Source organism: Rhinopithecus bieti, unplaced genomic scaffold, assembly GCF_001698545.2.
Source record: "Rhinopithecus bieti isolate Rb0 unplaced genomic scaffold, ASM169854v2 scaffold_4781, whole genome shotgun sequence".
NCBI lineage: Eukaryota > Metazoa > Chordata > Mammalia > Primates > Cercopithecidae > Rhinopithecus > Rhinopithecus bieti.
In genome coordinates this window covers 5162893-5171082 of record NW_016805181.1, presented here as the reverse complement: position 1 = coordinate 5171082, position 8190 = coordinate 5162893, and the positions used below count along the sequence as shown (strand labels likewise).

The window sequence follows — 8190 nt, the reverse complement described above, 5'->3', positions numbered from 1 at the left end:
GCAAATTACAAAAATGACAGAAGAGATAATATAAGTTATACTATATCTATGAAATAAATCATCATAGTTTTAAAATGTTTTTTCACAAAGAATACACCAACACAGATCACTTCACTGGTGAAGTTTATAAAATATTTAAGGAGAAAATAACACCAATATCACATTAACACTTTCAGAACAAGAGATGGAGAGAATATTTGCCATATCATTTTATGATGCCAGTATTATCCTGAAAAGAAAAACAAAGTCATCATAAGAAAACTGCAGGCTAACATTTCTTATTAATATAAATCCTTAACAAAATATTAGCAAATCAAATATAGTAATACAGAAAAAGGATAATACATGTGACTTGGCGGGGGTGGGGGAGAGGTGCTTATTCTAGAATGCAGAGTTGGTCTAATACTTGAAAAATTAGTGTAATTCACGACATTAATAGGATAAAAGAGAACAATCATAATCTTGAGAGATGTGAAAAAACTTAACAGAAACAGGCGTTAATGACATTAAAAAAAACAAAAAAACAAAAGAAAACTCTCGTCAGGTGTGGTGGCTCACACCTGTAATCCCAGCACTTTGGGAGGCCAAGGTGGGAGGATCACTTGAGCCCAGAAATTTAAGACCAACCTGGGTAACATAGTGAAACCCCATCTCTATAAAAAATTTAAAAATTAGCTGGATGTGGTGGCACATGCCTGTAGTCTCAGCTACTTGGGAGGCTGAGGTGGGAGTGAGAGACAGGACTAGCTGGATTTCCCAGGTCAACTAAGAATCCCTAAGCCTAGCTGGGAAGGTGACCACTTCCCCCTTTAAACACGGGGCTTGCAACTTAGCTCACACCCGACCAATCAGATAGTAAAGACAGCTCACTAAAATGCTAATTAGGCAAAAACAGGAGGTAAAGAAATAACCAATCATCTGTTGCCTGTGAGCACAGTGGGAGGGACAATGGTCGGGATATAAACCCAGGCACTGGCGCCAGCAATGGCTAACCTCTTTGGGTCCCCTCCCTTTGTATGGGAGCTCTGTTTTCACTCTATTATATCTCGCAACTGCACTCTTCTGGTCCCTGTTTGTTATGGGTGGAGCTGAGCTTTCGCTCCCGCCCACCCCTGCTGTTGGCCACAGTTGCAGACCCCCACTGACTTCCATCCCTCTGGATCCAGCAGGGTGCCCGCTGTGCTCCTGATCCAGCAAGGTGCCCATCGCCAATCCCAATCGGGCTAAAGGCTTGCCATTGTTCCTTCATGGCTAAGTGCCTGGGTTCGTCCTAATGGAGCTGAACACTAGTCACTGGGTTGCACGATTCTCTTCCGTGACCCACGGCTTCTAATAGAGCTATAACACTCTCCACATGGCCCAAGATTCCATTCCTTGGAATTAGTGAGGCCAAGAACCCCAGGTCAGAGAACGTGAGGCCTGCCACCATCTTGGAAGTGGCCCACCACCATCTTGGAAGTGGCCCACCACCATCTTGGGAGCTCTGGGTGCAAGGACCCCCGGTAACAGGAGGATCAGTTGAAAGCAGGAGGTGGAGGTTGCAGTGAGCCAAGATTGCACTACTGCACTCCAGCTGGGTGACAGAGGGAAACCCTATCGCAAAACAACAACAACAACAAAAACTCTCATTAAAGTATTAGAAAACTAAGATTTTTCAACCTAATAAAGGATATCTATTAAAACAACAGGCCACCACCTGGGCCCACACCCCCAGTGGTAGGCCCCAGCCTAGCAGGCCGGCAGCTGCCCCCACCGCGTGGCCTAGAGCGCGGTGCCCAGGGAGGTGCGGACCCGCCCGGGCTGGTCGCTCCGCAAGGCCCAGTGGCGGCAGGGGCAGCCAGACCGCTCCACCGCACACACACACACAGACCCCGGCAGCGGGAGCGCAGATGACAAGCCCATAACATGGAAATGCCGCCACCACTCCGACAACAGCAGCAGCAGCCGCCACCCGGGCAGCGCTGAGCAAAGGTCATCCGGGCTGCCGCCCAGACGCCCGGACTTGACCTCCATGAAGGCCAACCCCAGGAAGAGGGTATGTCCTGTTTTGTGCTTTTTCTTTTAGAAGCTACTAAAGTGTGTTGAGGATGCTTCTGACTACTGTGAAGGCCAAAAGGCCTGTTGACTGGGGCTGTTTTTAACCCTTTCCTATTTGCTGAGAATACAGCCCTATGACAGTAACTGAACATTGGTCTAAAGTCTTTCCAAAACGTCAAGGTTCGCAAGAACATCTGCTCAAATTCATGACCATGGGGGATATGAAGACCCCAGACTTTGATGACCTCCTGACAGCATTTGACATTCCAGATACAGTTGATCCTAAAGCAGCTATTGAGTCTGGACACGATGACCACGAAAGCCACATGAAGCAGAATGCTCAAGGAGAGGATGACTCCCACCCACCATCATCTTCCGACGTGGGTGTCAGCATTATCGTCAAGAATGTTCGGAACATCGGCTCCTCTGAGGGCAGACAGAAACACGGTCACAACCCCACCGCCGACGGCTGACATAATGGGTTTCTCACAGTGTCCTCCCTTGACAGTTACAGTAAAGATGGAGCGAAGTCCTTGAAAGGAGACATGCCTGCCTCTGAGGTGACTCTGAAAGACTCGACATTCAGCCAGTTTAGTCTGATCTCCAGTGCTGAAGAGTTTGATGACAATGAGAAGATCCCGGTGGATGACCCCCCTGACAAGGAGGACGTGTGATCAAGCTTCAGGTCGAACGTGTTGACGGGATCGGCTCCCCAGCAGGACTACAATAAGCTGAAGGCACTCGGACGAGAAAACTCCAGCAAAACTGGACTCTCTACGTCAGGCAATATGGAGAAAAACAAAGTTGTTAAGAGAGAAGCAGAAGCCAATTCTATAAACCTGAGTGTTCATGAACCTTTTAAAGTCAGAAAAGCAGAGGACACATTGTAGGAAAACTCTGACAAGGTGCTGGGAAACAGAGTCCTGGATGGGAAGCCGAGCTCCTAGAAGAATGACACCGGCCTCCCCGGCGTTGCACCATCAAAGACAAAGTCGTCCTGCAATCTCTCATCCTGCATCGCTGTCATCAGGGTTCTCAGCACTAAAAAGGCGGCTTCAGACTCCTGCAAAGAACCAGAGGCCAATTCAAGAGAATCCTCCCTGTTACCAAAAGAAGTAAACAACAGTCCGAGAGCTACCGACAAGTCTCCTGAATCCCAGAATCTCATCCACGGGACCAAAAACCCATCCCTAAAGCAAACGGATAGTCCCAGAAGCATCTCAAGTGAGAACAGCAGCAAGGGATCCCCGTCCTCTCCCACGGAGTCCATACCAGCAATCCCTAAAGTCCTCATAAAAACCATTAAGACGTCTTCTGGGGAAATCAAGAGAACAGTGATTAGGGTATTGCCAGAAATGGATCTTGACTCTGGGAAGAAATCTTCTGAGCAAACGGCGTCCGTGATGGCCTCTGTGACATCCCTTCTGTCATCTCTAGCATCAGCCGCTGTCCTTTCCTCTCCCCGCAGGGCACCTCTCCAGTCCGCGGTCATGACCAATGCAGTTTCCCCTGCAGAGCTCACCCCCAAACAGGTCACAACCAAGCCTGTGGCTACTGCTTTCCTCCCAGTGTCTGCTGTGAAGACAACAGGATCCCAAGTCATTAATTTGAAGCTCACTAACAACACCACGGTGAAAGCCACAGTCATATCTGCTGCCTCTGTCCAGAGCGCCAGCAGCACCATCATTAAAGCCGCCAACGCCATCCAGCAGCAAACTGCCATGGTGCCAGCATCCAGCCTGGCCAACGCCAAATTTGTGCCAAAGACTGTGCACCTTGCCAACCTTAACCTTTTGCCTCAGGGTGCCCAGGCCACCTCTGAACTCCGCCAAGTGCTAACCAAACCTCAGCAACAACTAAAGCAGGCGATAGTCAATGCAGCAGCCTCGCAACCCCCCAAAAAGGTGTCTTGAGTCCAGGTAGTGTTGTCCTTGCAGAGTTCTGTGGTAGAAGCTTTCAACAAGGTGCTGAGCAGTGTCAATCCAGTCCCTGTTTACATCCCAAACCTCAGTCCTCCCACCAATGCAGGGATCATGTTACCAATGTGTGAATACAAGTGCTCGGAGTGTGGGGACTCCTTTGCACTTGAAAAGAGTCTGACCCAGCACTGCGACAGATGGAGCGTGCGCATCAAAGTAACGTGCAACCGTTGTACAAAGAACCTCGTTTTTTTACAACAAATGCAGCCTCCTTTCCCATGCCTGTGGGCATAAGGAGAAAGGGGTGGTAATGCAATGCTCCCACTTAATTTTAAAGCCAGTCCCAGCAGGTCAAATGATAGTTTCTCCATCAAGCAATACTTCCACTTCAACTTCCATTCCTCAGAGCCCTGTGGGAGCCAGCACACACATTGTCACAAAAATTCAGTCTGGCATAACTGGGACAGCCGTATCAGCTCCTTCAAGTTCCTTCAAGCTCCATCACCCCAGCCATGCCCCTAGATGAAGACCCCTCCAAACTGTGTAGACATAGTCTAAAAGGTTTGGAGTGTAATGAAGTCTTCCAGGACGAGACGTCACTGGCTACACATTTCCAGCAGGCTGCAGATACGAGTGGACAAAAGACTTGCACTGTCTGCCAGATGCTGCTTCCTAACCAGTGCAGTTATGCATCATACCAAAGAATCCATCAGCACAAATCTCCCTACATCTGCCTGAGTGCAGGGCCATCTGCAGGTCAGTGGACTTCCAGACCCATGTCACCAAGAACTGTCTGCACCACACGAGGAGAGTTGGCTTTCGATGTGTGCATCGCAGTGTTGTGTACTCTGATGTGGCTGCTCTGAAGTCTCACATTCAAGGTTCTCACTGTGAAGGCTTCTACAGGTGTCCTATTTGTCCAATGGCGTTTAAGTCTGCCCCAAGCACACATTCCCACGCCTACACACAGCATCCTGGCATCAAGATAGGAGAACCAAAAATCATACAAAAGTGTTTCATGTGCGACACTGTGTTCACCCAGCAAACCTTGCTGTATCGGCACTTTGACCAACACATTGAAAACCAGAAGGTGTCTGTTTTCAAGTGTCCAGACTGTTCTCTTTTATATGCAGAGAAGCAACTTATGATGGATCACATCAAGTCTATGCGTGGAAAAGTATTGAAGGGACTCCAAACTTGGGTAATAACTTGACTTTGAGCATTAAGCCTGCAACTCAAAATTCAGCAGATCAGAACAAAGAGGACACCAAATCCATGAATGGGAAAGAGAAACTGGAAAAGAAATCTCCGTCTCCTGTGAAAAAAAATCAATGGAAACCAAGAAAGTGGCCAGTCCTGGGTGGACGTGTTGGGAGTGTGACTGCCTGTTCATGCAGAGTGATGTGTACATAGCCCACGTGAGGAAGGAGCATGAGAAGCAAATGAAGAAACACCCCTGCTACCAGTGTGACAAGTCTTTCAGCTCGTCCCACAGCCTGTGCCGGCACAACTGGATCAAGCATAAAGGCATCAGGAAAGTGTACGCCTGCTCGCACTGCCCAGACTCCAGACGTACCTTTACCAAATGACTGATGCTGGAGAAGCACGTCCAGCTGATGCACGGCATCAAGGACCCTGACCTGAAAGAAATGACAGACACCACCAACGAGGAGGAAACAGAAATAAAAGAAGACACCAAGGTCCCCAGTCCCGAGCGGAAGTTGGAAGAACCAGTTCTGGAGTTCAGGCCTCCCCGAGGAGCAATCACTCAACCACTGAAAAAGCTGAAAATCAGTGTTTTTAAGGTTCACAAGTGTGCTGTGTGTGGCTTCACCACCAAAAACCTGCTGCAGTTCCACGAACACATCCCTCAGCACAAATCGGATGGTTCTTCCTACCAGCGCCGGGAGTGTGGCCTCTGCTACACATCTCATGTCTCTCTGTCCAGCACCTCTTCATCGTACACAAGTTAAAGGAACTTCAGCCAGTTTCCAAGCAAAACAGGGCTGGGGAAGATGACCAACAGGAGAACAAACCCAGCCACAGGGATGAATCCCCTGATGGTGCCATGTAAGACAGAAAGTGCAGAGTATGCGCAAAAACTTTTGAAACTGAAGCTGCCTTAAATACTCACATGCAGACACACGGCATGGCCTTCATCAAATCCAAAAGGATGAGCTCAGCTGAGAAATAGCCACAGATGGTCCATGAGGAAAATCCCTGTCCACATTGGAATAAAAAAGACATTTTGTTGCAAAAGTTTGCAGTATAATAGAGTTAACAGTACTGTCCAGGCTGTTGCAATATATTCTCTTTCACGTACCTTCTTTCACCTCGTCGTATATATCCTTGATAAATCAGTATTAAAACAGTATTTGAGTTTAAAATAGTTTGTATGTATTTAAATGAATAACTTTTTATACTCTTTGTTACACGTTTGTATCAGTATTTAGTGGAAAACGATTTGAGTTGTTTTGGGTTAGAATTTTTTTTTTGTACTGTTTCTTTAAAACAAATTTCTTAGTGACAGGGGCCGTTCCTAAATTCAAATAAACCATTTTGTATGTTGCTAAAATAATGGCTTTTTTAGTGTTTTTAATTTTTAGAATTCACTACATAAATTGTAAGTAATTGTGGGTCTCGAAAACACTAGGAAGGTTTACGTGTCTTAGCACTTCCTGGGTGTGCCTGCCCTGAGGGAGTGAGTTCACATTTGAGACAACACTCCATTGTGGGCGTGCCTTTGTCTTCAGGTCACGCCAAAGGCTGTTTAAAGCAGCCTTGCAGGTCGCTCCTTTCCCAGCATGGATAAAAAACTGAAGCCAGGAATCTAATAAGAAATGCTGATTTCCCCAATTCCATTTTGAGGAATGGGGAAGGCTATTCTAAAGAAAAAAAATGGTACTGGTTTTCTGGGCAGATCTGCAAGGCTGGCTTTAAAAGCACAAGGAGGGAAAGTAATGAAAGGGCTGGACTACTATAAAAGTTACAAATATGTAGTTAGACCAATAGATTTATGTAGTCAGGTTTTTGTCATGTAATTTGTTAACTATTACAGAAACACAACTAAGAATATCAAGTATTTCTCTGGCTCTTGACAGAAAAAAAAATCAGTTTACTTAACCTTTGCTGTCAAAAGAGTTGGTGTTTCCTGTTCTGGGTGCTACTGCCAAATGTTCTGGTACTTAGAGCCGGGATGCACAAGTTCAACCACCGACTTATCAATGCAGCCGCCTGTGTATTGCAATTGGCCGTTACCTTAAGCACTGGGCCACCCGGGTTTAGTTCAGCCATTTCAAGAAGTACATTTAACATCTGCTTTATTAAACTGCAGCAGAGGTACTCTTCTGTCCCTTCCGTTTATAGTTATCTGAGAGAGGTCTATTTTTTGGTTTTGTTTTGTGTTTTCTTTTGCATTTTATATTTTGTATTTATCCCTGAACATGTTTTGTACTTTTTCTTTCAAGAAAAGGAATTATTTTGTGTATATATAGATACTTGGATGATATACTGTAGTTGACGTTAGGTTCCTTGAGAGGCCTTGCTGCTGTCAGGTGTCATGCACTCCATCCATCATAACTGTATGGAACACATTTCATATGTAAATAAACACGGGACATTTGGCCCTTGTGCTTCTGTGAGAGAGTTATTGACGGTGGGTCTCTGATATCTTTGTGAAGTTTGGGAAGTGATTCATTGTTGCAGAATTCTTCCCACTCAGAAAAATGGCATATTCCTTCTCTTTAGTAATCAGCTATTGTGTCGCTTTCTCGTTGACTCCATCAGTACATCAGTACGATCCGAGGGTGTGAATTTCAGCTTGAAATTCCATTGCTGTTACTTGTTATGTTTGTATTGCTCTAAGTTGTATTCATAGCAGCTGCATATGTTTCTGCATTTGAACCCTGCAATAAGCCTATGTGGTAGACCACATAGGTCCAAATAACCTGGTTTTACAGTTGAGGAAGCTGAGTTCAGATTCAGTTCTTTGCCAAAGCCCTCATAGCTGGTAAGTGGCTTTGCATATTAGAACCCAAATATTTTGCTCTCTAAATCTAATGCTCGCTCTACGTGGTTATGTACATATTGACAAATAGTCATTTATTCAACAAATAAAAAGTATGTACAAAACATGAAAAAATTTTTTTAAAAATTTAAAAAAACAACAAACTATAGCTTCTGCATCTGAACAGAAAATTAAGCTGATGGAGGAAAGAGAGTTTCTTAAAAATGG

At 45.7% G+C, this 8190-nt stretch overlaps 1 pseudogene; it reads left to right on the top strand.

Moving 5' to 3' along the window:
- Positions 1-2243: 2243 nt before the first annotated feature.
- On the top strand, positions 2244-6150 carry LOC108529232 (zinc finger protein 532 pseudogene; annotated as a pseudogene).
- Positions 6151-8190: the final 2040 nt, after the last annotated feature.